This window comes from Balaenoptera borealis (genome assembly GCF_965194805.1).
Source record: "Balaenoptera borealis genome assembly, chromosome: 7".
Lineage (NCBI taxonomy): Eukaryota > Metazoa > Chordata > Mammalia > Artiodactyla > Balaenopteridae > Balaenoptera > Balaenoptera borealis.
Window position 1 is genome coordinate 59974762 of NC_138864.1, and position 27970 is coordinate 60002731.

General features: G+C 36.9%; 1 long non-coding RNA gene across 1 annotated transcript; it reads left to right on the top strand.

The window, feature by feature from the left end:
• The first annotated feature begins 231 nt into the window (after window positions 1–231).
• Window positions 232–12762, top strand: LOC309631819. The gene is made up of 2 exons (XR_014246580.1): window positions 232–8466; window positions 9099–12762. It is a non-coding gene; the product is annotated as an uncharacterized lncRNA (long non-coding RNA).
• The last annotated feature ends 15208 nt before the right edge of the window (window positions 12763–27970 follow it).

A 27970-nucleotide genomic window follows, 5' to 3' on the forward strand; every position in this document is an offset into this window, starting at 1 on the left:
TAAACTCAAAATGGATCAAAGACCTAAATGTAAGGCCAGACACTGTAAAACTCTTGGAGGAAAACATAGGCAGAACATTATATGACATAAATCACAGCAAGATCCTTTTTGACCCACCTCCTAGAGTAATGGAAATAAAATCAAAAATAAACAAATGAAACCTAATGAGACTTAAAAGCTTTTGTACACAAAGGAAACCATAAACAAAACGAAAAGACAACCCTCAGAATGGGAGAAAATATTTGCAAATTAAACAACAGACAAAGGATTAATCTCTAAAATATACAAGCAGCTCATGCAGCTCAATATCAAAAAAACAAACCACCCAATCCAAAACTGGGTGGAAGACCTAAATAGACATTTCTCCAAAGTAGACATACAGATTGCCAACAAACACATGAAAAGATGCTCAACATCACTAATCATTAGAGAAATGCAAATCAAAACCACACTGAGGTATCACCTCACACCAGTCAGAATGGCCATCATCAAAAAATCTACAAACAATAAATGCTGGAGAGGGTGTGGAGAAAAGGGAACCCTCTTGCACTGTTGGTAGGAATGTAAATTGATACAGCCACTATGGAGAACAGTATGGAGATTCCTTGAAAAATGAAAAACAGAACTACCATATGACCCAGCAATCCCACTACTGGGCATATACCCAGAGAAAACCATAATTCAAAAAGATACATGTACCACAATGTTCACTGCAGCACTATTTACAATAGCCAGGACATGGAAGCAACCTAAATGTCCATCTACAGATGAATGGATAAAGAAGATGTGGCACATATATACAATGAATATTAGCCATAAAAAGTAACGAAATTGAGTTATTTGTAATGAGGTGGATGGACCTAGAGTCTGTCATACAGAGTGAAGTAAGTCAGGAAGAGAAAAACAAATACCAGATGCTAATGCACATATATGGAATCTAAAAAAATGGTACTGATGAAGCTAGTGGCAGGGCAGGAATAAAGATGCAGATGTAGAGAATGGACTTGAGGACATGGGGGGAAGGGGAAGCTGGGAAGAAGTGAGAGAGCAGCATTGACATATATTCACTACCACATATAAAATGGATGGGTAGTGGGAAGCTGCTGCATAGCACAGGGAGATCAGCTCGATGCTTTGTGACAACCTAAAGAGGTGGGATAGGGAGGGTGGGAGGCAGGCTCAAGAGGGAGGGGATATGGGGATATATGTATACATATAGCTGATTTACTTTGTTGTACAGCAGAAACTAACACAACATTGTAAAGCAATTATACTCCAATAAAGATATGAGTGAGAGAGAGAGAGAAGTGACAGATTCAATACAATCCCTGTCAAAATATCAATGATATTTTTCACAGAACTAAAACAAATAATTTTAAAATCTGTATGGAAACATAGAAGACCCTGAATAGCCAAAACAATCTTTAGAAAGAAGAACAGAGCTGGAAGAGCCATAATCCCTGAGTTTAGACTATCCTACAAAGCTACAGTAATCAAAACAGTATGGTACTGGCACAAAAACAGACAAATAGATCAATGAAACAGCATAGAGAGCCCAGAAGGAAACCCATGATTAATCTATGACCAAGGAGGCAAGAATATACAATGGAGAAAAGACAGTCTCTTCAACAAGTGTGCTGGGAAAACTGGACAGCTACATGTAAAAGAATTAAATTAGAACATTCTCTAACACCATGTACAAAAATGAACTCAAAATGGATTAAAGACCTAAATGTAAGATTGGATACTATAAAACTCCTGGAGGAAAACATAGGCAGAACACTCTGACATAAATCATAGTATTGTTTTGGATCTGTCTCCTAAAGCAAAGGAAATAAAAGGAAAAATAAAGAAATTGGACCTAATTAAATTTAAATGTTTTGCACAGCAAAGAAAACTATTGACAAAACAAAAAGACAACCTACTGAATGGGAGAAAATATTTGCAAATGATATGACCGATAAGGGATTAATATCCAAAATATATAAATAGCTCATACAACAACATCAAAAAACCAAACAACTCAATTTAAAAAATGAGCAGAAAACCTAAATAGACATTTTTCAAAGAAGATACACAGATGGCCAATAGGCACATGAAAAGATGCTCAACATCATTAATCATCAGAGTAATGTAAATCAAAACCGCAAGATATCACCTCACATCTGTTAGAATGACTATCATCAAAAAGAACAAAAAAAAACAAATGTTGGTGAGGATGCAGAGAAAAGGGAACCCTCGTACACTGTTGGTGGGAATATAAATTCATGCAGCCACTGTGGAAAACAGTATGGAGACTTATCAAAAAATTTGAAAATGAACTACCATATGACCTAGCAATTCCACTCCTGGGTATATACCCCAAAACAAAAACAAAAACACTAATTTGAAAAAATATATGCACCCCCAATGTTCATAGCAGCATTATTTAAAATTGCCAAGATATGAAAACAAACTAAGTGTCCATTAACAGACGAATGGATAAAGAAGATGTGCTATATATACACTACAGAGCTGTTAGGCATAAGGAAGGAATATTATGAAGAATCATATATCAATAAATTTGATGTAAATGATGTGGTCAAATTCCTTGAAATACACAAATTACAATGACTGACTCAAGAAACAGAAAACCTGAGTAACATTATACCGATTTAACAAAACTGAATTCATAATTAAAAACTTTACATTCCACTTCTGGAAATACAGAGCTAGAAATACTCTTTCCTATTATTTCCACTAAGCACAACTAAAAACTCTGGATATTATACATAAAATGAAGATAAGATGACCCTGAAAGATGGAGAGATGAAAACAGACAAGCTAAGGAACTCAGGCCCTGAGAAATGACATGGTAATAAGAAGTTTCCTGGATTTTCTTTTTGCCTCTTATATCCCAGACTTAGTGCCAAAGAAGCCAGCAAGCCAAAAATACCAAAAGGTACAGAGCAAAAAGAATCCCAACAAAAGCCAGCTCACTCTAGGCAAAAGCAATAAAGGGGAAACCTGGCTACAGAGGAAAAAAAAAAAAAATGTTTAGACAATACCCACTTTACTCCAGCCAAACATCACACACACACAAAAAAAAACCCAAAAGACTTACTCCTACCAGCAGAAGTTGAGTGAAGGACTAAACCATGCCAGGTTGGAAAGAGGTACCTCACCTCACCTATTACAGTGATGTCAGAGAAAGCCAAGAAGGGACCTGGATTTTGATATCCATGAAGTGATAATGAGGCCCACTCTTACAGTGTTGGTGGATATCACACGGGGAGCATGGACCTCCTTACCCACCAGGTGGTAACAAACTACTCCTCCCATTCCCTGTGGGGTTAGTGTCAGAGGCCCAGAGCTAGACATTCACTATCAACCAGTGGTAATGAGGCCATCTCCCCTGATGCATAAATGGAAGCCACATGGGGGGAAGTAACAAAGCCCTCCTACTCTTCCCAGGCAGAATGGCATTAGTGAAGGCATTGTGGGGAGGTGGTATTCTCAACTCAGTTGTCATTTTGGGAAACTGGACTTCCATCTTTCCCTGGAAATAATGGGCATTATTCCTCAACTCCTGCCCCTATCAGAATGGAGTCAGAGGAGAACAGCTAAAACAGAAAATTTAATATGGTGGAGATTCTCATAAAATACCAAATATGTCCAAGTTTCAGTGTATAATCACTCACCAACAAACAGGGAAATATCAACCTGAATGAAAACAAACAATCTAAAGGTGTCATTGAGATGACAGAGATGTTATCTGAGAAGGATTTTGAAGCATTGAAAATTATTCAATGTGCAATAACTAACATGAGAAAACAAGTGGAAAAAGTAGAAATCCTTAGCAAAGAAAGAGAAAGTCTCAATAGATAAATAGAACATAGTGATAACCAAACAGAAATGCTAGAGTTGAAAATCACAATAGCTCAAATAAGAACTAATTGGATAGACTCAACAGCAAAATGGAGAGAACAGAGGAAAGAATCAGTGAACTTGCTAACAGAATGAAAGTAACTACCTAATCTGAAACACTAAGAGAAAATGAGCTAGGAAAAAAACGAACAGAGCTTCAGAGATCATAACAAAAGCTCTAATATCCATGTCACTGGAGTCCTGGAAGAAGAGGAGAAAGAGGGTTAGGCTGAAAAAATTTTCAAAGAAACAATGGCTGAAATGTTTCCAATATGGGTAAAACACATAAACTTACAGATTCAAGATTCTGAGTGAACCGCAAACAGAATAGACCCAGAGAAATCTGTCCCAAGACATATTATAGTCAAAGTTCTAAAATCTAAATACAAAGAAAAAAATCTTGAAAGGAGAAGGGAAATTAAACATTACCTAAAGGTGGAGGAAAAAAAAACAACAACAACCAATTCAAATGACAGCAGATTTATTACTAGAAACCATGGAAGCCAGAAGGAAATGGACATTTTTCAAGAGCAGAAAAAAGAAAATTATCAGTCCAGAATCCTATATCCAGTGAAGTACCCTTCAACAATTAAGGAGAAATCAAGATATTCTCAGATAAAAGTAAAGTAAGAGAATCTGTTGTCAGTAGATTTATCTTAAAAGAATGGCTAAAGGAAGTTCTTCAAACAGAATTGAAATGATAAAAAATGGAATATTGGAACATCAGGAAGGAAAAGAAAACAACAGCAAGAGTAAGAATATGGCTAAATACAATAGACTTACTTTTTTATACTGAGTCTTCTAAGTTATATTTGAAAGTTAAAACAAATATTTCAATACTCCTTGAAGTAATTCTCAATTTATATAGAGGAAATATTTAAGATAATTATAAGTAGGGGAGAATAAAGGGCCATAAAAGGAGATTAGTGATTGTGATGGGGTATGGATGTAGACAGGGAGAGGGCAGGTTGTGACTACAAAGGGGCAGCACAGGGGAGATTTTTGTAATGATAGGATATTTCTGTATCTTGATTACAGTAGTAGTTACACAAATATACACATGTGACAAAATTACACAGTACTATGCTGCACACTGTGTAAGCAATGTCAATTTCCTGGTATTGACACTGTACTATAATTAAGTAAGAAGATGTGACCAATATGGGAAGCTGGATGACGGCTACACAGAACCTCTCTGTACTGTCTTTGCAATTTCTTGTAAATATATAATTAATTCAAAATAAAACTTTGAAACATTCTTCAAACTTTCCACTAAAAAAATTCCAGGTCCAGGTGGCTTTATGTGAGCTCTACCAAATATTTAAAATAGAAAAATAATACCAGTTGTTTGCAAAGTTTTTCAAAAAATAGAGAAGGGAACACTTCTCAATTCTTTTTATGTTTTACTCTATGCCAATACTAAAAAGAAAACAAAATTACTAATCAGTATACCTTATAAATATAGATGCAAAAATTCTTTAAAATATATTAGCAAATTGAATTCAACAATATATAAAAACAATAATGTATCATGACCAAGTGGAGTTCACACTAGGAATGCAAGGTTGGTTTAACATTTGAAATTCAGCATCATTTATCATATTAACAGAAGAAAAAAGAAAACACATATGATCATCTCAACAGATGCAGAAAAAGGCGTTTGAAAAATTTCAACACTCATTCATTATAAAAAAAATTCTCAGGGAACTAGTAATAAAAGAGTAGTTCCTCAATCTGATAAAAAGGCATCTATAAAAAAATGTATAGCTAATATCATTTTAATTATGAAAGATTATATGTCCTACCCTAAGATAAAGAACAAGATAAACATCTCTGCTTTCACTACAACCATGCAAAATTGTGCTGAAGACACAATAAGGAAGAAAAAGAAATAAAAAATTGGAAAGGAAGAAAACTATATTTATTCATAGAACCAGAAATACATATGTGGAAAATTGTGAATTATCTACCAAAAAGCTACTAAAATTATTAAGTGAATTTAGCAAGGTCACAGGGGTATAAGGACAATATCTGGAATCAACTGTATTTCCATATTGTAACAAAAATAATTGGAAAGCTGATTTTTAAAATGTTTTTTCAATGTCATCCACAAATATGATATACTTCATAAGTTTAACAAAATATGTACAAGATCTGTGCACTGAAAATGGTGAAACATCACTCAGAGAAATTAAGGAAGACTTAAAGATATGGAGAGATATAAAATGTTTCTGGATTGGAAGACTCAATTTTTTAAAATGCCAATTCTTCCCAAATTAATCTGTAGATTCAGTGCATTCCCAATCAAAATCCCCACAGGTTTTTTTTGTTTGTTTGTTTTGTATGTGTGGAAATTGACAAGTTGGTATTTATACAAAAAGGTAAAGTTTCTAGAACAGCCAAAACAACTTTGAAAAGAAACAAAACTTACAGTGCCTTGATTTCAAGACTTACTATATAGCTACTGCAATCAAAAGTATGGCGCAGGTATAAAGATAAACATATAGGCCAGTGGAATAGAACAGAGTCCAGACAGATCCACATCTATATGGTCAATTCAACTGTGACAAATGTGCCAAAGTAATACAGTGGAGAAAGATTAGTCTTTTCAACAAATGATGCTGGAACAACTAAATAGTCATATGTAAAGAACATAAATCTCAACCCCTCCCTCACACCAACTCAAAAATTAATTCAAAATGGATTATAGACCTAAACATAAAAGTTAAAACTACACACTTTCTAGAATAAATATAGAAAAAAATTTGCAATATTGAAGTAGGCAAAGATTTTTTAGAAAGAACACAGAAAACACAAAAAATTCAAAATGATAAATTAGAATTTATAAAAATTAAAACCAGTTTTCAGTACAACATAGGAAAATAAAAAGGCAGCTACGCATTGGAGACAGTATTCTCTCTGATGAAGAAGCTGTATCCAGAATATAAAACTACTCTTAACAACTCAATAGTAGGAACACAACAACCTAATTTTTTTTAATGGAGAAAATATTTTAATAGACTTTTCACCAAAATAGATACATGAATAACCAATAAGTACATGAAAAGATATCTGACATAACTGATCATTAGAAAAATGAAAATTAAAACTACAATGAGACATTATTAAACATCCATGGAATGTCGAAAGTTAAAGATTCACAAGTGTTGACAAGTGTGTGGAACAACGTGGCGGTGTAAATTAGTACAACAATTTTGGAAAACAGTTTAGTAGTTTCTTATTAAGTTAAACATATACTTATTATACAACCCTGCAATTCCACTTGCAGATATTTGTCCCAGAGAAATGAAAACATATCCACACAAAGCCTGGTACTTGGATACTCATAGCAGCTTTATTCATAATAACCTAATGCTAGAAACAACCCAAATGTTCAACAATAGATAAGCAGGTAAACACATCGAGGTATTTCCATATGATGGAATAATATTCAGTAATAACAAGGAATGATTTACTGGTGCATGCAACAACATGAATGAATGTCAAAACCACTGTGGTTAGCAAAAGAAGCTAACACAAAAGCCTACATCGCATATAAATGTATTTAGAAAAGACAAAACTAATCTATAGTGACAGAAAGCTGACTAGTGGTTGCCTGGGACTGGGGGTGGGAGATTAACTGTAAAAGGGCATGAGGGAATTTTCTGGGCAGTTGGAAATATTCTGTATCGTAATTCTGAGGGTGGTTATATGAGATAAAAGTGTCCTCAAAATATCATTGAAGTGTAACTTAAAATGGATACATTTAATTGTTTGCAAATTTACTCTCAATTAAGGTGTAAAAATAGACAAATTTCCTAGGTTCAAATCATGCCACCTTCAGTTATGGCAACCTTAAATCAGTTACCCGTTGCTGACACTCATACTGGTCCCTCAAGTTTTCTACCCCATACAGATAAAAGCCATTGCTATTTGGTGAGAGCTACTGGTCAGACGTCTTGTCCTGTCTCTTGGATAGAGCAAGCTGACTCTGGGCACCTTCCTTCTCCTGAGTCCCCTTGGCCATCTCCAACTTCAATGATCATAAACCTACCATTAGCAAAAAAAGAGTGATACAGTAGAAAGGAGCAGGAAGTACGGATATCGTGTAGCACAGGATTTAGGTATCATGGTCCTTTCCTCTCAGTGTGTAACCCATCCAAGTCATGTAAACCTATGCTAACTCCTTCCGCTTGCTTCTCTCTCTGTTGATTCAATAAACCATGTAATCTGAGAATCTTAATTTGGTCCGTGAGACTTTTCATACTCCAACCTCTAAAATAGTTTACTGGTAGCATGCTTGGAGCTACCACAGCATCAGGGTAATTTCACATCATGACAAGAGTACCATTAACTTATACTGTGAAATCCATAAATGTACAATGGGATCAACCTTATGAATTGGAATTGTCAAGACACTGGAACAAACTGTATACATGTATCAACGAAATTTAGAGAAAAACACTTAAGTCAAAGTGGGTAAAGAATGCTAAATGGTGGAATTAAAAAAGAGTAATTTCACATACAGAGAAAAAAATACACTTATTGTGACATCAAAAGGTGCCTGGCATATACCCTGAGAAAACCATAGTTCAAAAAGAGTCATGTACCAAAATGTTCATTGCAGCTCTATTTACAATAGCCAGGACATGGAAGCAACCTAAATGTCCATCGACAGATGAATGGATAAAGAAGATGTGGCACATATATACAATGGAATATTACTCAGCCATAAAAAGAAATGAAATGGAGGTATTTGTAATGAGGTGGATGGAGTTAGAGTCTGTCATACAGAGTGAAGTAAGTCAGAAAGAGAAAAACAAATACAGTATGCTAACACATATATACGGAATCTAAGGAAAAAAAAAAAAAAAGGCCATGAAGAACCTAGTGGCAAGACGGGAATAAAGACACAGACCTACTAGAGAATGGACTTGAGGATATGGGGAGGGGGTGGGGTGAGATGTGACAGGGTGAGAGAGTGTCATGGACATATATACACTACCAAATGTAAAATAGATAGCTAGTGGGAAGCAGCCGCATAGCACAGGGAGATCAGCTCGGTGCTTTGTGACCACCTAGAGGGGTGGGATGGGGAGGGTGGGAGGGAGGGAGATGCAAGAGGGAAGAGATATGGGAACATACTGTATATGTATAACTGATTCACTTTGTTATAAAAAAAAAAAAAAAAGGTGCCTGATGTTGGTGAGAAAAAGCCCTCAAACGTCATGATAATCATTAATTCTTAAAGTCATAAGGTCAAAGTATATATTCATACTTATTAGAAGAAATAAACTCTCAGTGAGCAAGTCTGTGAAAATCTCATTTGTAACCTATTGGGATTATTCTGCTTTAAAAATCCTTGGAGGCCTCTATCAGTTTTAGTATTTTTAGGGGAAGAAATAGCAAGAATTGCAAAATAGTTACTAGTTGTTTCTAATCAACGTTTAGGAAAATGGGTCCTGTTGCCATCCATGTATTAAGATGTTCCTTCTTCACCATGGCAATGTGGATACGTTGTTTCTTCTCCAGGTACTTCATACCACAATTTAAATGTTTATCTTTCTCCCTCCAGGTTCAAGGTCCACTTCACTGCTCATTTGCTTGCTCTGTTTTTCTTTGATTGTAGTGACACCTAACGTCAGAATCAGAGATCAGCTCAGCCCCCGTCAAGCTTCCCAACTGACGGGGCTCTTCAGATTACAGCCTCACCTTCTAGTGAAGACAGACTGCACTAGAAAAATTTGTTGGGCCATGAAAAACATGACTAAAACTGAGTTAAAGTTGTTTAAAATGAAAATAGAATTAGTATTTGAAACTATATAAGAATGATACATTTTCAAAGTGGGCCTTTTCTTGAGGGAAGTCTCCCCTTTACAAAAGTGTACATTTTTGGAAAATAACTAAAATATTACATCAGTCCATCCTATTGATAAAGCATTTTCTTATTTAGTTTCTGGGTTTAGTGGGCTCATTGGAATAATAGTTATAATAATAAATAAGGGAACTAATATTTATTGGGAAGTCATCAAACAGCATTTTAAAATATTTATTTTTTCTTCCAAAAAAGAAAGCAACTCTATATTGTCTTATTTCCAGTAACTATAAGAAAGTCTGGTAGCCACATGTTTGGGAAGATACTATTCATTTTCTGTCCCTTTTCATGTTTTCTCTCATGTAATTTTCACAGCTCTGTAAGATGAACATTATCATTATTTCTATTTACATTAATAATTTATCCGGCTACTAATCAAGTATATGAGCTCAGACATCCTGTCCCTAGAGCGGAAGGACAACTAGAGGCTGGCAGGAGAGGACAAATGGTCCCATGATCATTGTTCCTTAAGTGACATCGTTCTGTCATGACAATTGTTAAGGCAATGATGAAAATGTTCGAGGAAGCATTGTAAAACATGGGATTAAAATCAGTGGTCCCATTGTGAAGCATATAACAAAACAGAAAATTCCCCTTTCAAGTTCTTGCTTTCCCTCCAATCAGCACTGGAGAATCAGTTCCCCATGGTGACCCATCATGGGACCACCCTTCCAGCTGTTAGAACCTGTCTACTCCCCTTCGCTAGGGCCCCCACTCTTCACCACCATGTATGATGCCTCCCTGAGAGCGAAAAACACAAAAGTTGCGTTCAAAAGATCTAAGTTTGGAACCAGGCTCTGTCACCGTGAGCTTGGGCAAGTCACTGAACCCATTTTAGGCTCAATTTAAGGTGCAGTAAATGGTAGCTTTCAGTTCAAGATGGCAACTTAAGCCCACATGCTTCTAAACTCTCCTTTGAATACAGTAGGAAAAAAGTTATACCTCCTTATAAACTACAGAAAGATATACTTAGCCAAACTGAAAATTCAAAGAATCTCTCTAAGACAGCACAGGCAGGATCAACGTGAGAGAGGACTGATATGGCCATGATCTAAAATTTATAAAGGAAAGCTTTCGGGGCATAAATGAAGGGACCCCCTCCAGCAGGTTTGCAGTGGGGCCTGAAAATAAGGCTAAGTCGTGGGATATTAGGGGGGAGTGAATTTCAATTTTGCTGGAATTTCCAGCAAGTGCAATAAAACTTGGAGCCTTCAAACAGTGGGAGCCACTGAGGCACTCACATTGTAAATTTGGCAAAGACACTGGCTTAAGAAAGTGAGGTCACTCCCAAGGTTTAATATCTGGATGGACACACTTCTACAAAGGCATCTTGCCTCACATATACAACAAGATCTGTAGTCATACACAGAGAACAATTTGAAAACAGAAAGGAGGTTTAGAATTTAAAAGTGTGACTGCTAACTTTTTAACTGTAATGGAAGCAATAAGTAATAAATTCAATACTACACGAATCAAATCAGTTAGTTAGAAAACAATCTTGAGAAATTCAGGCCTCCGAGGAAAAGGCTAAAGAGATGAAAGTTATCAAGGACACACAGATAATAGTGTCTGAAATCCAATATAAACAAAACAAGTTTTCCAGAAAGAAAAAGGTGAACAGAATGAAAATCAATGACCAGCTACACAGTAAGAGAAAACACTTCTAGGAACTGAATGCAGACTTGGGTGTTTACTTTAAACAAATTCATCAAGTTTTAGGCAAAATTAAGGAGCAGAAATTTATACTTTACAATATCTTGATTAATATTTTTTTTATTTTAAGAATAAGCAGAAGACTCCCATAAGTATCTGGATAGAAAAATAAAGTCACATAATAAAGAGTCAGATTGGCCTCGAATCTTTCTTCTTCACTAAAGAGAAAATACTGTATACTAAACAAGCAGAACACTAAACAGCTACATCTAGAATTTACTGAACCACAAATAATTCAACATCCAAACAAACTCTCATTCCCATGAGAGTGAAAGACATTCTAGATTTACACAGATCAGTAAATATCACCCACGTACCCTTGCTCTAAAATTCCACAAAATAAAAAATTCTGATGAGAAAGATATGAGAAATGTCAATAAGAAATGAAACCAATGTAACTAAATGTCAAAATGGTTGAAAGTTTAATTACAAAACAAGCAAATGCTAAAAAATTTTTTCAATTAGGATGCTGTTGACTAAAAGTGACAGAAAACTCTGACTCAGTTGGCTTAAACAATAGGAAAAAACTTTTTTTTTTGTATAACAAGCCCTAAATCATGATGGTTCCAAGATTGGTTAAAACAGTGACTCTGATATTTAAACACACACACACACACACACACACACACACGTACACACACTCTTTCCATCTCTCTATCAGGCTCTTTAAAGTATATCTACTTTGTCCTCCCTAACCACCCTCATGGTGCCAAGGTGGCTGCCATAGTTGCATGTATTACATCCAGACATGACAATATACAATGGGAAAAGGACCATTTTCTTTACATTTATTGATGCCATTAATGAGAAAAAAAACTTTCCTTAGATTTCCCCTCATAGCTCATTGGCCAGAATCATATCACACATTCATGCTTAAACCAACACTAATTTAGAATGGAACCACCATGACTGGGTTAAAATAAACCAAGAGTTCTCTACCTCAGAACTACTGGCATTTAGGGCTGTATAATTTTTTGCTGTGGGAGCTGTCCTGTACATTGAAGCATGTTTAAAATCATTTCTGGCCTCTACTCACTAGATGCCAGCAATACCCTCTCCAGTTGTGACAATCAAAAACGTCTCTAGACATTGCCAAATGTCCCCTGATTGAAAACCACTGGAATAGACCAACCAAGATTTCCCTTTGGAACTAGCTATGAGGCCCACCTCCCCTAAATATATAGCAGCACAGAGACAAGGGAATATCTGAACTAAATCCGTGTCTTTCAGAAAAGAGACCTATATGAAAGAAAAATAGTCTTAAGTAAGCAACCAGTAGTATTTCGTTCAGTAATTCTGTAAAAGGGATATAAGCAAATGTAAAATATGAAATTAAAATCCTGTATTATCTGAAACAAAACAGAGGGAAGATGAGTGAAGAGCTTTAACAGGACTGAGGTCTGCTACTACATTGTTTACTCATTAAGCACACAAAATATCAGTCCGTATTGGGAAGAATTATAATATGCAATTTACTTGATTTATAGGAATTTGTCTTTAAACATTAATTTTCATCGTGGATCTGTATGTACAATATTTAGCCCCTAAGAACCCTGACCAAGAATTGCATTTGGCTGTGTGAAGGGGAAGATCAGCTGCAAGAGCAGTATCCTTTTCAGGCAACACTCCTCTATTAATACCTTTTGAAGGTATATACAAAGATGTATCATTCCCCTAGAAACATAATTTATTCTGTGTCTTGGTACTTTCACAACTGCAGCTTATGAATATAATTTATTTTTTTTACAAATTAAACCATAAGCTTTGAAACTCAAATTTATCTCATTATGAACATTGTATCTGCCATCTTAAGATTCTTCATCCTCCAATCTCATGATAATAAGGCCATATCCACACTCTCTCCACCTATTTAAACAGAGCCAGCTGTCCTAACATCATCCAAGTGCCCTGTGCCCATTTACCCTCAGACCCACTGCTTTCTCCTCTCCTTTCCCTGGTTCTGTGACTCACTGGCTCCGCTTTCTTCTTCCTACTCTCTGTATCTGTTCTTCATCCATTTGAAAACTATTTTTAAATCCCTCTGAGGACTTGCCATGGCTGCCTCCCAACTCTCTACAATCCATTTTAACGTCACCCACAATTTCCAAAATAGGATCTCCCCAAACTGAATCTGGGGAAACTGAGTGGCCAGTCTAGGTCCCAGATCTCCCTCCATCAGAGGAAAAATGTGTTGCCTATTTGTAGGCACAGGAACATTTTTACGGATAAAAGGAAAAGGCTACAGGTAAGATTCTACATGAAGGACCGAATCTCTAGTCCAAAAATGACATTTGTAATTCTATTTAATCTTATGTAGCCACAGGGCAAGTACCAAGGAATAAATTCCATTTTTATCCATATTGTGAAAATACTGCACATTTATCAAGTGTTTAGTTGTAGTATCCTGAAAGTTAAGAGACTTAAGATACTTACTGGAAATGAAAGGGCTATTGTTTTGCATTGGGAAATGTAACCATTCGTGACAGAGCAAGAATCTGTAGGTTGCAGACCCTGAACATGAGAAGCTTATAAAAAAAGACTACGCTTTTAAATGTTTGACATAAATTAACATGGCTCAATAACAAATTCTGGAGATATCTATTCCTTTAAAGCAAAGACTCTCTTTTTTCCCAAAAATCAATATTTTTAAAATAAATATTTGCCTCTACAGGATTTAGAAAATAAAGATGGATAAACATTTTCTACAGTATATTCTTTCTCTTTCATTTACTGAATAGTTTCAAAAATTCCTCTTCTTATGTGGTACAATATTTAATATTATTAAATGAAAAAGAGAGGATTAGAAATATTGATAGAATGCTGCCATTTGTTTTTTAAAAAAAAAGAATAATATGTAGATATATACAGAGATGATAGACAGATAGACAGATAGATAGATAGATAGACAGACAGACAGACAGACAGATAGATAGATAGATAGATAATAAATGGATAGTGTCATGCTTGAAAATAGAGAAAGTATTTCCTGAAGAAAGCTCAAGAAGTTGATAATCATTATTGCCCTAAGAAGGAGACTCATACACTGGAAGATAGAGAGAGACCTACTCTCCACTGTCAACATTTTTGTACTGTTTATTTTTTATATATTCTCAGTGAGAGACAAATTGAAACACAGACAGACAGATGGACAAATACATGTGTGCATGCACACACACACACACACACACACACACACAAAGTGGATAGGTAATCCTAATCCTAAATTCAATTTATGGTTTATGTGACCTATTAATCTTGTAAAAATATGGGTCATTGACCTTGAAAGAATTAACAAGTGTGGACTACCTTGACTTATTAAAGGGGTCTTTAATTATAAATTTGTATTCTATTCCCAAATGGAATGAAATGTTGAAGAAATGACTTTAAACAGAAACTAAAAGAAAGTATTTGAGAGCACTTTTCAATAAGATTAAAATTGATTATAAGATTTAAAATATCATCCTCCATTGAAATAAATTTTCTTGAATTTAGCAGGTAACCAAGCAACTATGGAAAGAGTATTTTCTTAATTAAAAATAGTATGGTCTACAGAGGAGTACCAATTGAAGCTGATGACAATTCTAAATATATTAACCATAAGGACAACTTTGAAGATGATTGCATGCAATTTTATGAAAAAATAAATATAAGATCACACTGAAAAATAAAGACCAATGATACCAGAAAAATCAGAAAAATACCAACCACCTGGTATAAGAGACAAGTATAGTTAAGAAATTGATTAACATTAATATATATACAAAGAATAATTTTTTAATTTTTGCCAAAATGTACATGAAGATATTTTAAAGATTTTTATTCTTGAGAATCATCTTTTTTTTTAAACAACTTTATTGGAGTATAACAGCTTTACAATGGTGTGTTAGTTTCTGCCGTATAACAAAGTGAATCAGCTATACATAAACATATATCCCCATATCTCCTCCCTCTTGCATCTCCCTCCCACCCTCCCTATCCCACCCCTCTAGGTGGACACAGAGAATAATCATTAATAGAGCTATTTGTGATCTATTATACAATAAAACCAATTTTGGCTGACAAATATATATTTCAAAATACTATCTAAAATTATATAATTCCAATGGCTTTTACTACCTTCTTTTACTCTCAAAGTTGTCCTGGTTTACAGGATATATTACATAGTCACACTAGTGGGAAAAAAACCAATGATACTGATCAGTGCAGACACATTGAGACCTAATTTAACTACGCCTTAAGTACTTGACTTTCTTATTCTCACTCACTATCTATTAAAATACATAATCTGGAAGATGGCGGTGTGGGAAGATGCCGAGTTAGCGTCTCCCCACAACTAGGGCGCCTGCCAGCCACTGGGGGGGGGGGGACTCTGATGCCCAAGGAGACAGGAGGAACCCCCAAGTGAACCAGTAGGACATGGGGGGACTGAGGGAGGAGGAGAAGTGGAGGCCGGACAGGATCAGCATCCCTGAGGCCGGGGAGATCAGGAGAGGCAGGCAGGAGGCGCCCTCTGGGAGGAGAGGAGCAGAGGGCATCTGTCCTGCCCACTTGGACACGGGGAGCCTGCTGAGCTCCCAGGCTGATCTCCTGTCCTCCAAAGACCTCTCTAATCTTCATAGGTCCTTGGCCTGGGAGAGCAGAAGAGGCAGATGGGGCCATCTGGGAGAAGCGGGAGAGGAGAGGAGTGCATTTGCCCTGCTGGCTCGAGCCCAGGAAGGCTCTGGAGCTCCCAGGTGAGGTCCCCCACCCTCTGATAACAGGGGACGGGGGCACACCTGGGCCCCTTCTGTTCAGGTGAGCATAAGTCCCACCTCCCCAAAGACCCCAGGGCCTTTTCCAGCACTGTGGGTCCTAAGCATATGCCCTGCCCACCACCAAAACCTCGCTCTTGCTTAGGCCCCATCCTCCACAGCCAAGCCCTTCCCCCCCTTTTTTTTTCTTTTCCCTCCTCCTCTTTTTTACTATTGTGGTTCTGTTGTACTTTCCAGTTGTTGTTTCATCTATATTTTTATTTTTATATTCTTTCTAACATATCTGTTAGTTTCCTAATCTAATTTTATTTTTTACCTTGTTATTGTTCTCTTTTTTTTTTTATTTTTTTTGCCACCCCACATGGCTTACGGGATCTTGGTGCATGAGCCGGGGGTCAGGCCAAAGCTCCTGTGGTGGGAGCTCAGAGTCCAAACCACTGGACCAACAGAGAACCTCAGACCCCAGGGAATATTCATCAGAGTGAGATCTCACAGACATACCCATCTCAGAACCAAGAGCCTATAAACTCCAGTGTTGGAAGCCTCAGGCCAAGCAACCAGTAAGACAGGAACATAATCCCACTCAAAAAAAAACAAAAAATGAGACAGCAAAAAAATATGTCACAGATGAAGGAGTAAGGTAAAAACCTACAAGACCAACTAAATGAAGAGGAAATAGGCAATCTACCTGAAAAAGAATTCAAAGTAATGAGAGTAAAGATGACCCAGAATCTCAGAAATAGAATGGAGGCACAAATTGAAAAAATACAAGAAATGTTTAACAAAGATCTAGAAGAACTAAATAACAAACAGAGATTAAAAAAACACAATAACTGAAATGAAAAATACACTAGAAGGAATCAATAACAGATAACTGAGGCAGAAGAACGAATAAGTGAGCTGGAAGACAAAATGGTGGAAATAACTGCTGAGGAGCAGAAAAAAGAAAAAAGAATGAAAAGAACTGAAGACAACCCCAGAGACTTCTGGGACAACACTAAATGCACCAACACTCAAATTACAGGGGTTTGAGAAGAAGAAGAGAAAAGGAAAGGGACTGAGAAAATATTTGAAGAGATTATGGTGGAAAAGTTCCCTAATATGGGAAAGGAAATAGTCACCCAAGTACAGGAAGCACAGAGAGTCCCATACAGCATAAACTCTAGGAAGAACACACCAAGACACATATTAATTTACTAACAAAAAGTAAATTCAAAGAAAAAATATTAAAAGCAGCAAGGGAAAAACAACAAATAACATACAAAGGAATCCCCATAAGGTTATCAGCTGATTTTTCAGCAGAAACTCTGCAGGCCAGAAGGGAGTAAGAGAATATACTTAAAGTGAAGAAAGAGAAAAACCTAAAACCAAGATTACTCTACCCAGAAAGGATCTCATTCACATTCAATGGAGAAATCAAAAGCTTTTCAGACAAGAAAAAGCTAAGAGAATTCAGCACCACCAAAACAGCTTTACAACAAATGCTAAAGAAACTCCTCTGGTGGGAAACACAAGGAAGAAAAAGACACACAAAACCAAACCCAAAACAATTAAGAAAATGGTAGTAGGAACCATACATATCAATAAGAAACTTGAATGTGAATGGATTAAATGGCCCAACCAAAAGACACAGACCGGCTGAATGGATACAAAAACAAGACCCATATATATGCAGTCTACAAGAGACACACTTCAGACCTAGGGACACATACAGACTGAAAGTGAAGGGATGGAAAAAGATACTCATGCAAATGGAAATCAGAAGAAAGCTGGAGTAGTAATACCCGTATCACATAAAATAGACTTTAAAATAAAGACTGTTATGAGAGATAAGGAGGGACACTACATAATGATCAAGGGATCAATCCAAGAAGAAGATAGAACAATTGTAAATATTTATGCACCCAACATAGGAGCACCTCAACACATAAGGCGAATGTTAACAACCATGAAAGGAGAAATCGACAGTAACACAATGATAGTAGGGGAATTTAACACCCCACTTACACCAACGGACAGATCATCCAAACAGAAAGTAAATAAGGAAACACAAGCTTTAAATGATACATTAAACAAGATGGACTTCATTGATATTTACAGGACATTCCAACCAAAAACAACAGACTACACTTTCTCCTCTAGTGCTCACGGAACATTCTCCAGGATAGATCATATCTTGGATCACAAATCAAGCCTTGGTAAATTTAAGAAAACTGAAATCGTATCAAGTGTCTTTTCCAACCACAACGCTATGATGCTGGATATCAATTACAGGAAAAAGTCTCTAAAAAACACAAACACATGGAGGCTAAACAATACACTACTAAATAACCAAGAGATCACTGAAGAAATCAAAGTGGAAATTAAAAATACCTAGAAACAAATAACAATGAAAACAGGATGACCCAAAAACTATGGGATGAAGTAAAAGCAGTTCTAAGAGGGAAGTTTATGGCAATTCAATCTTACCTCAAGAAACAAGAAAAATCTCAAATAAACAATCTAACCCTACACCTAAAGCAACTAGAGAAAGAAGAACAAAGAAAACCCAAAGTCAGTAGCAGGAAAGAAATCATAAAGGTCAGAGCACAAATAAATGAAATAGAAACAGAGAAAACAACAGCAAAAATCAATAAAACCAAAAGCTGGTTCTTTGAGAAGATAAACAAAATTGATAAACCCTTAACAAGACTCATCAAGAAAAAAAGGGAGATGACGCAAATCAATAAAATTAGAAATTATAAAGGAGAAATCACAACTGACACCACAGAAATACAAAGGATTATAAGAGACTACTACAAACAACTATATGCCAATTAAAATGGACAACAATGAAGAAATGGACAAATTCTTGGAAAGGTACAATTTTCCAAGACTGAACCAGGAAGAATTAGAAAATATAAACAGACTTATCACAAGTAATGAAATTGAAACCATAATTTAAAATCTTGCAACAAACAAAAGTCCAGGACCAGATGGCTTCACAGGCGAATTCTATCAAACATTTAGAGAGAGCTAACACCACTCCTTCTCAAACTCTTCCAAAAAACTGCAGAGGTAGAAACACTCCCAAATTCATTCTACGAAGCCACCATCACCCTGATACCAAAACCAGAAAAACACATCACACAAAAAGAAAATTGTAGACCAATATCACTGATGAACATAGATGCAAAATTCCTTAACAAAATACTAGGAAACAGAATCCAACAACACATTAAAAGGATCATACACCATGATGAAGTGGGATTTATCCCAGGGATGCAAGGATTCTTCAATATATGCAAATTTATCAATGTGATACAGCACATTAACAAATTAAGGAATAAAAGCCATATGACCATGTCAATAGATGCAGAAAAAGCTTTTGACAAAATTCAACAACGATTTATGATAAAAACTCTCCAGAAAATGGGCACAGAGGGAACCTACCTCAACATAACAAAGGCCATATGTGACAAACCCACAGTAAACATCATACTCAATGGTGAAAAACTGAAAGGATTTCCACTAAGATCAGTAACAAGACAAGGACGTCCACTCTTATTCAACATAGTTTTGGAAGTCCTTGCCATGGCAAACAGAGAAGAAAAAGAAATAAAAGGGACACAAGTTGGAAAAGAAGAAGTAAAACTGTCACTGTTTGCAGATGACATGATACTACACATAAAAAATCCTAAAGATGCCACCAGAAAACTACTAGAACTAATCAATGAATTCGGCAAGGTTGAAGGATACAAAATTAATGCACAGAAATGTCTGGCATTCCTATACACCAACAACGAAAAATGTGAAAGAGAAATTAATGAAACAATCCTGTTTACCATCGCAACAAAAATAATAAAATACCTAGGAATGAACCTACCTAAGGAGGTGAAAAACTTGTACTCAGAAAACAATAAAACACTGATGAAAGAAATCAATGATGACATAAACAGATGGAGACATATACTGTGTTCTTAGATTGGAAGAATCAATACTGTGAAAATAACTATATGATCCAAAGTAATCTACAGATTCAATCCAATCCCCATCAAACTACCAATGGCATTCTTCACAGAATTAGAACAAAAAATTTTACAATTTGTATGGAAACACGAGAGACACCGAATAGCCAAAGCAATCTTGAGAGAGAAAAACGGAGCTGGAGGAATCAGGCTCCTGGACTTCAGACTATACTACAAAGCTACAGTAATCAAGACAGTATGGTACTGGCACAGAAACAGAAATATAGATCAATGGAACAGGATAGAAAGCCCAGAGATAAACCCACGCACATATGGTCACCTTATTTTTGATAAAGGAGGCAAGAATATACAATGGAGAAAAGACAGCCTCTTCAATAAGTAGTGCTGGGAAAGCTGGACAGCTACATGTAAAAGAATGAAATTAGAACACTTCCTAACACCATACATGAAAATAAACTCCAAATGGATAAAAGACCTAAATGTAAGACAAGACACTATAAAACCCTTAGAGGGAAAACAAGAAAAACTCTCTTTGACATAAACCACAGCAAGATCTTTTTTGACCCACCTTCTAGAGTAATGGAAATAAAAACAAAAATAATCAAATTGGACTTAATTAAACTTAAAATCTTTTGCACAGCAAAGGAAACCATAAACCAGATGAAAAGACAATGCTCAGAATGGGAGAAAATATATGCAAATGAAACAATGGACAAAGGATTAATCTCAAAAATAGACAAACAGCTCATGGAGCTCAATATCAAATAAACAAACAATCCAATTAAAAAATGGGCAGAAGACCTAATTAAACATTTCACCAAGGAAGACATACAGATGGCCAAGAGTCAAATGAAAAGATGCTCAACAACACTAATTATTACAGAAATGCAAATCAAAACTACAGTGAGGTATCACCTCACACCAGTCAGAATGGCCATCATCAAAAAATCTACAAAGAATAAATGCTGGAGAGGGTGGGGTAAAAAGGGAACCCTCCTGCACTGCTGGTGGGAATGTAAATTGATACAACCACTATGGAAAACAGTATGGAGATTCCTTAAAACACTAAAAATGGAACTACCGTATGACCGAGCAAACCCACTACTGGGCATATACCCTGAGAAAAGCATAATTCTAAAAGAGACATGTACCACAATGTTCACTGCAGCACTATTTACAATAGCCAGGACATGGAACCAACCTAAATGTCCATCGACAGATGGATGGGTAAAGAAGATGTGGCACATATATACAATGGAATATTACTCAGCCATAAAAAGAAATGAAACTGAGTTATTTGTAGTGAGGTGGATGGACACAGTCTGTCACACAGCGTGAAGTAAGTCAGAAAGAGAAAAACAAATACCGTATGCTAACGCATATATAGGGAATCTAAAAAAAAAAAAAATGGTACTGATGAACCTAGTTGCAGGGCAGGAATAAAGACATAGACATAGAGAATGGACTTGAGGACACAGAGGGGGAGGGGGAAACTGGGGAGAAGTGACAGTAGCATCAACATATAAACACTACCGAATATAAAATAGCTAGTGGGAAGGAGCAGCATAGCACAGGGAGATCACCTCAGTGCTTTGTGATGACCTAGAAGGGTGGGATAGGGAGGATGGAAGGGAGGCTCAAGAGGGAGGGGATATGGGGACATATGTATGCATATGGCTGATTCACTTTGGTATACAATAGAAACTAACACAGCATTGTGAAGCAATTATATTCCAATAAAGATCTATTAAATAAATAAATAAATAAAATAGATAATCTGTGAGGAGTTTTAACAGGGATGTCAGAATGCTTTAAGATTTTTCTATAGAGGGACAGTCAAGATGGCAGAAGAGTAGAATGTGGAGATCACTTTCCTCCCCACAAATACATCAGAAATACATCTACATGTGGAACAACGCCTACAGAACACCTACTGCACGCTGGCAGAAGACCTCAGACTTCCGAAAAGGCAAGAAACTCCCCACGTACCTGGGTAGCGCAAAAGAAAAAAGAAAAAACAGAGACAAAATAATAGTGATGGGACCTGCACATCTGGGAGGGAGCTGTGAAGGAGGAACAGTTTCCACACACTAGGAAGCCCCTTCACAGGTGGAGGCGGTGGGGGGAGGCTTTGAAGCCACGGAGGAGAGCACAGCAACAGGGGTGCAGAGAGCAAAGAGGAAAGATTCACACACAGAGGATTGGTGCTGACTAGCATTCACCAGCCTGAGAGGCTTGTCTGCTCACCCGCCAGGGTGGGTGGGGGCTGGGAACTGAGGCTCGGGCTTCAGAGCTCAGATCCCAGGGAGAGGACTGGGGTTGGTTGCATGAAAACAGCCTGTAGGGGGCTAGTGCGCCACAGCCAGCTGGAGGGAAGCCCAGGAAAAAACCTGGAACTGCCTAAGAGGCAAGAGACCATTGTTTCGAGGTGCACAAGGAGAGGGGATTCAGGAGTATCGCATAAATGAGCTCCAGAGATGGGCGCAAGCCACGGCTATCAGCGTGGACACCAGAGATGGGCATGAAATGCTAACACTGCTGCTGCAGCCACCAAGAAGCCTCTGTGCAAGCACAGGTCACTATGCACACCTCCCCTCTGGGGAGCCTGTGCAGCTTGCCACTGCCAGGGTCCCGTGATCCAGGGACAACTTCACCGGGAGAACACATGGTGCACCTCAGGCTGTTGCAACATCACGCCAGCCTCGGCCACCACAGGCTCACCCCACATTCCATACCCTTTCCTGCTCCCAGCCTGAGTGAACCAGAGCCTCTAATCAGCTGCTACTTTAACCCTGTCCTGTCTGGGTAGGAACAGATGCCCTCAGGCGACCTACACGCAGAGGCGGGGCCAAATCCAAAGCTGAACCCCAGGAGCTGTGCGAACAAAGAAGAGAAAGGGAAATCTCTCCCAGCAGCCTCAGGAGCAGCGGATTAAATCTCCACAGTCAACTTGATGTACCCTGCATCTGTGGAATACTTGAATGGACAACGAATCATCCCAAAATTGAGGTGGTGGACTTTGGAAGAAACTGTAGACTTGGGGTTTGCTTTCTGCATCTAATTTTTTTCTGGTTTTATGTTTATCTTAGTTTAGTATTTAGAGCCTATTATCACAGGCAGATGTGTTTACTGATTTGGTTGCTTTCTTCCTTTTTTTAAAAAAAAAAATATATATATATATATTTTTTTTAACTTTCCCTCTTTTTGTGAGTGTGTATGTGTATGCTTTTTGTGTGATTTTGTCTGTATAGCTTTGCTTTTACCATTTGTCCTAGGATTCTGTCTGTCAGAATTTTTTTGTTTGTTTTTTGACTGTTTTTTAGTATAGTTTTTAGTGCTTGTTATCATTGGTGGATTTGTTTTTTGGCTTGGTTGTTCTCTTCTTACTTTCTTTTTTTATTACTTTTTAATTTTTTTAATAATATTTATTTTTTTTATTTTAATAACTATTTATTTTATTAAATTTTATTTTTTCTTTCTTTCTTTCTTTTTTTTCTCCTTTTTCTTCTGAACCGTGTGGCTGACAGGGTCTTAGTGCTCTGGCCGCGTGTCAGGCCTGAGCCTCTGAGGTGGGAGAGCTGAGTTCAGACACTGGTCCACCAGAGACCTCCTGGCTCCACATAATAGCAAATGGTGAAAGCTCTCCCAGAAATCTCCATCTCGACGCTAAGACCCAGCTCCACTCAACGACCAGCAAGATACAGTGCTGGACACCCTATGCCAAACAAATAGCAACACAGGAACACAACCCCACCCATTAGCAGAGAGGCTGCCGAAAATCATAATAAGGCCACAGACAGCCCAAAACACACCACCAGACGTGGATCTGGCCACCAGAAAGACAAGATCCAGCCTCATCCACCAGAACACAGGCACTAGTCCCCTCCAACAGGAAGCCTACACAACTCACTGAACCAACCTTAGCCACTGGGGGCAGACACCAAAAACAACGGGAATTATGAACCTACAGCCTGCAAAAGGGAGACCCCAAACACAGTAAGTTAAGCAAAATGAGAAGACAGAAAAACACACAGAAGATGAAGGAGCAAGGTAAAAACCCACAAGACCAAACAAATGAAGAGGAAATAGGCAGTCTACCTGAAAAACATTTCAGAGTAATGATAGTAAAGATGATCCCAAATCTTGGAAACAGAATGGAGAAAATACAAGAAACATTTAACAAGGACCTAGAAGAACTAAAGAGCAAACAATGATGAACAACACAATAAATGAAATTTAAAATTCTCTAGATGGAATCAATAGCAGAATAACTGAGGCAGAAGAACGAATAAGTGAGCTGGAAGATAAAATAGTGGAAATGACTACCACAGAGCAGAATAAAGAAAAAAGGATGAAAAGAATTGAGGACAGTCTCAGAGACCTCTGGGACAACATTAAAAACACCAACATTCGAATTATAGGAGTCCCAGAACACGAAGAGGGAAAAAAAGGGGACTGAGAAAATATTTGAAGAGATTATAATTGAAAACTTCCCTAATATGGGAAAGGAAATAGTCAACCAATTCCAGGAGGCTCAGAGAGTCCCATACAGGATAAATCCAAGGAGAAACACGCCAAGACACATATTAATCAAACTATCAAAAATTAAATACCAAGAAAAAATATTAAAAGCAGCAAGGGAAAAGCAACAAATAACATACAAGGGAATCCCCATAAGGTTAACAGCTGATCTTTCAGCAGAAACTCTGCAAGCCAGAAGGGAGTGGCAGGACATATTTAAAGTGATGAATGGGAAAAACCTACAACCAAGATTACTCTACCCAGCAAGGATCTCATTCAGATTTGACACAGAAATTAAAACCTTTACAGACAAGCAAAAGCTAAGAGAATTCAGCACCACCAAACCAGCTTTACAACAAATGTTAAAGTACTTCTCTAGGCAGGATACACAAGAGAAGGAAAAGACCTACAATAACAAACCCAAAACAATTAAGAAAATGGTAATAGGAACATACATATCAGTAACAACCCTAAATGTAAATGGATTAAATGCTCCAACCAAAAGACACAGACTGGCTGAATGGATACAAAACCAAGAGCCATATATATGCTGTCTAGAAGAGACCCACTACAGACCTAGGGACACATACAGACAGAAAGTGAGGGGATGGAAAAAGCTATTCCATGCAAATGGAAATCAAAAGAAAGCTGAAGTGGGAATTCTCATATCAGACAAAATGGACTTTAAAGACTATTACAAGAGAGAAAGAAGGACACTACATAATGATCAAGGGATCAATGCAAGAAGAAGATATAACAATTGTAAATATTTATGCACCCAACATAGGAGCACCTCAATACATAAGGCGAATGTTAACAACCATGAAAGGAGAAATCGACAGTAACACAATAGTAGGGGAATTTAACACCCCACTTACACCAACGGACAGATCATCCAAACAGAAAGTAAATAAGGAAACACAAGCTTTAAATGATACATTAAACAAGATGGACTTCATTGATATTTACAGGACATTCCAACCAAAAACAACAGACTACACTTTCTTCTCTAGTGCTCATGGAACATTCTCCAGGATAGATCATATCTTGGGTCACAAATCAAGCCTTGGTAAATTTAAGAAAATTGAAACCGTATCAAGTATCTTTTCTGATCACAATACTATGAGACTAGATATCAATTACAGGAAAAAGTCTCTAAAAAATACAAACACATGGAGGCTAAATAATACACTACTAAATAACCAAGAGATCACTGAAGAAATCAAAGAGGAAATCAAAAAGTACCTAGAAACAAATGGCAATTAAAACACAATGACCCAAAACCTATGGGATGCAGCAAACACAGTTCTAAGAGGGAAGTTTATAGCAGTACAATCCTACCTCAAGAAACAAGAAACATCGCAAATAAACAACCTAACCTTACACCTGAAGCAGTTAGAGAAAGAAGAACAAAAAAACCCCAAAGTTAACAAAAGGAAAGAAATCATAAAGATCAGATCAGAAATAAATGAATGAAATGATAGCAAAGATCAATAAAACCAAAAGCTGGTTCTTTGAGAAGATAAACAAAATTGATAAACCATGAGCCAGACTCATCAAGAATACAAGGGAGAAGATTCAAATCAATAGAATTAGAAATGAAAAAGGAGAAGTAACAACTGACACTGCAGAAATACAAAGGATCATGAGAGATTACTACAAGCAACTATATGCCAATAAAATGGACAACCTGGAAGAAATGGACAAATTCTTAGAATAGCACAACCTTCCAAAACTGAACAAGGAAGAAACAGAAAATATAAACAGAGCAATCAGAAGCACTGAAATTGAAAGTGTCATTAAAAACCTTCCAATAAACAAAAGCCCAGGACCAGATGGCTTCACAGGTGAATTCTATCAAATATTTAGAGAAGAGCTAACACCTATCCTTCTCAAACTCTTCCAAAATATAGCAGAGGGAGGAACACTCCCAAACTCATTCTATGAGGCCACCATCACCCTGATACCAAAGGCAGACAAAGATTTCACAAAAAAAGAAAACTACAGGCCAATAACACTGATGAACAGAGATTCAAAAATCCTCAACAAAATACTAGCAAACAGAATCCAACAGCACATTAAAAGGATCATACACCATGATCAAGTGGGGTTTATCCCAGGAATGCAATGATTCTTCAATATATGAAAATCAATCACTGTGATAAACCATATTAACAAACTGAAGGAGAAAAACCATATGATCATCTCAACAGATGCAGAAAAAGCTTTTGACAAAATTCAACACCCATTTATGATAAAAACCCTCCAGAAAGTAGGAAAAGAGGGAACTTACCTCAACATAATAAAGGCCATATATGACAAAACCACAGACAACATCGTTCTCAATCGTGCAAAACTGAAACCATTTCCACTAAGATCAGGAACAAGACAACGTTGCCCACTCTCACAGCTATTATTCAACATAGTTTTGGAAGTTTTAGCCATAGCAATCAGAGAAGAAAAAGAAATAAAAGGAATCCAAATTGGAAAAGAAGTAAAACAGTCACTGTTTGCAGATGACATGATACTATACATAGAGAATCCTAAAGATGCTATCAGAAAACTACTACAGCTAATTAATGAATTTGGTAATGTAGCAGTATACAAAATTAAAGTACAGAAATCTCTTGCATTGCTATACACTAATGACTGCAACAAAAAGAATAAAATACCTAGGAATAAACCTAACTAAGGAAACAAAAACCTGCATGCAGAAAACTGTAAGACACTGATGAAAGATATTAAAGATGATACAAACAGATGGAGAGATATACCATGTTCTTGGATTGGAAAAATCAACATTGTGAAAATAACTATACTACACAAAGCAATCAACGATTCAAAGCAATCCTTATCACACTACCAATAGCATTTTTCACAGAACTAGAACAAAAAATTTCACAATTTGTATTGAAACACAAAAGACCCTGAATAGCCAAAGCAATCTTGAGAAAGAAAAATGGACCTGGAGGAATCAGGCTCCCTGTCTTCAGACTATACTACAAAGCTGCAGTAATCAAGACAGTATGGTACTGGCACAAAAACAGAAATATAGATCAATGGAACAGGATAGAAAGCCTAGAGATAAACCCACACACATATGGTCACCTCATTTTTGATAAAGGAGGCAAGAATATACAATGGAGTAAAGACAGCCTCTTCAACAAGTAGTGCTGGGAAAACTGGTCAGCTACATGTAAAAAGAATGAAGTTAGAACACTGCCTAACATTACACA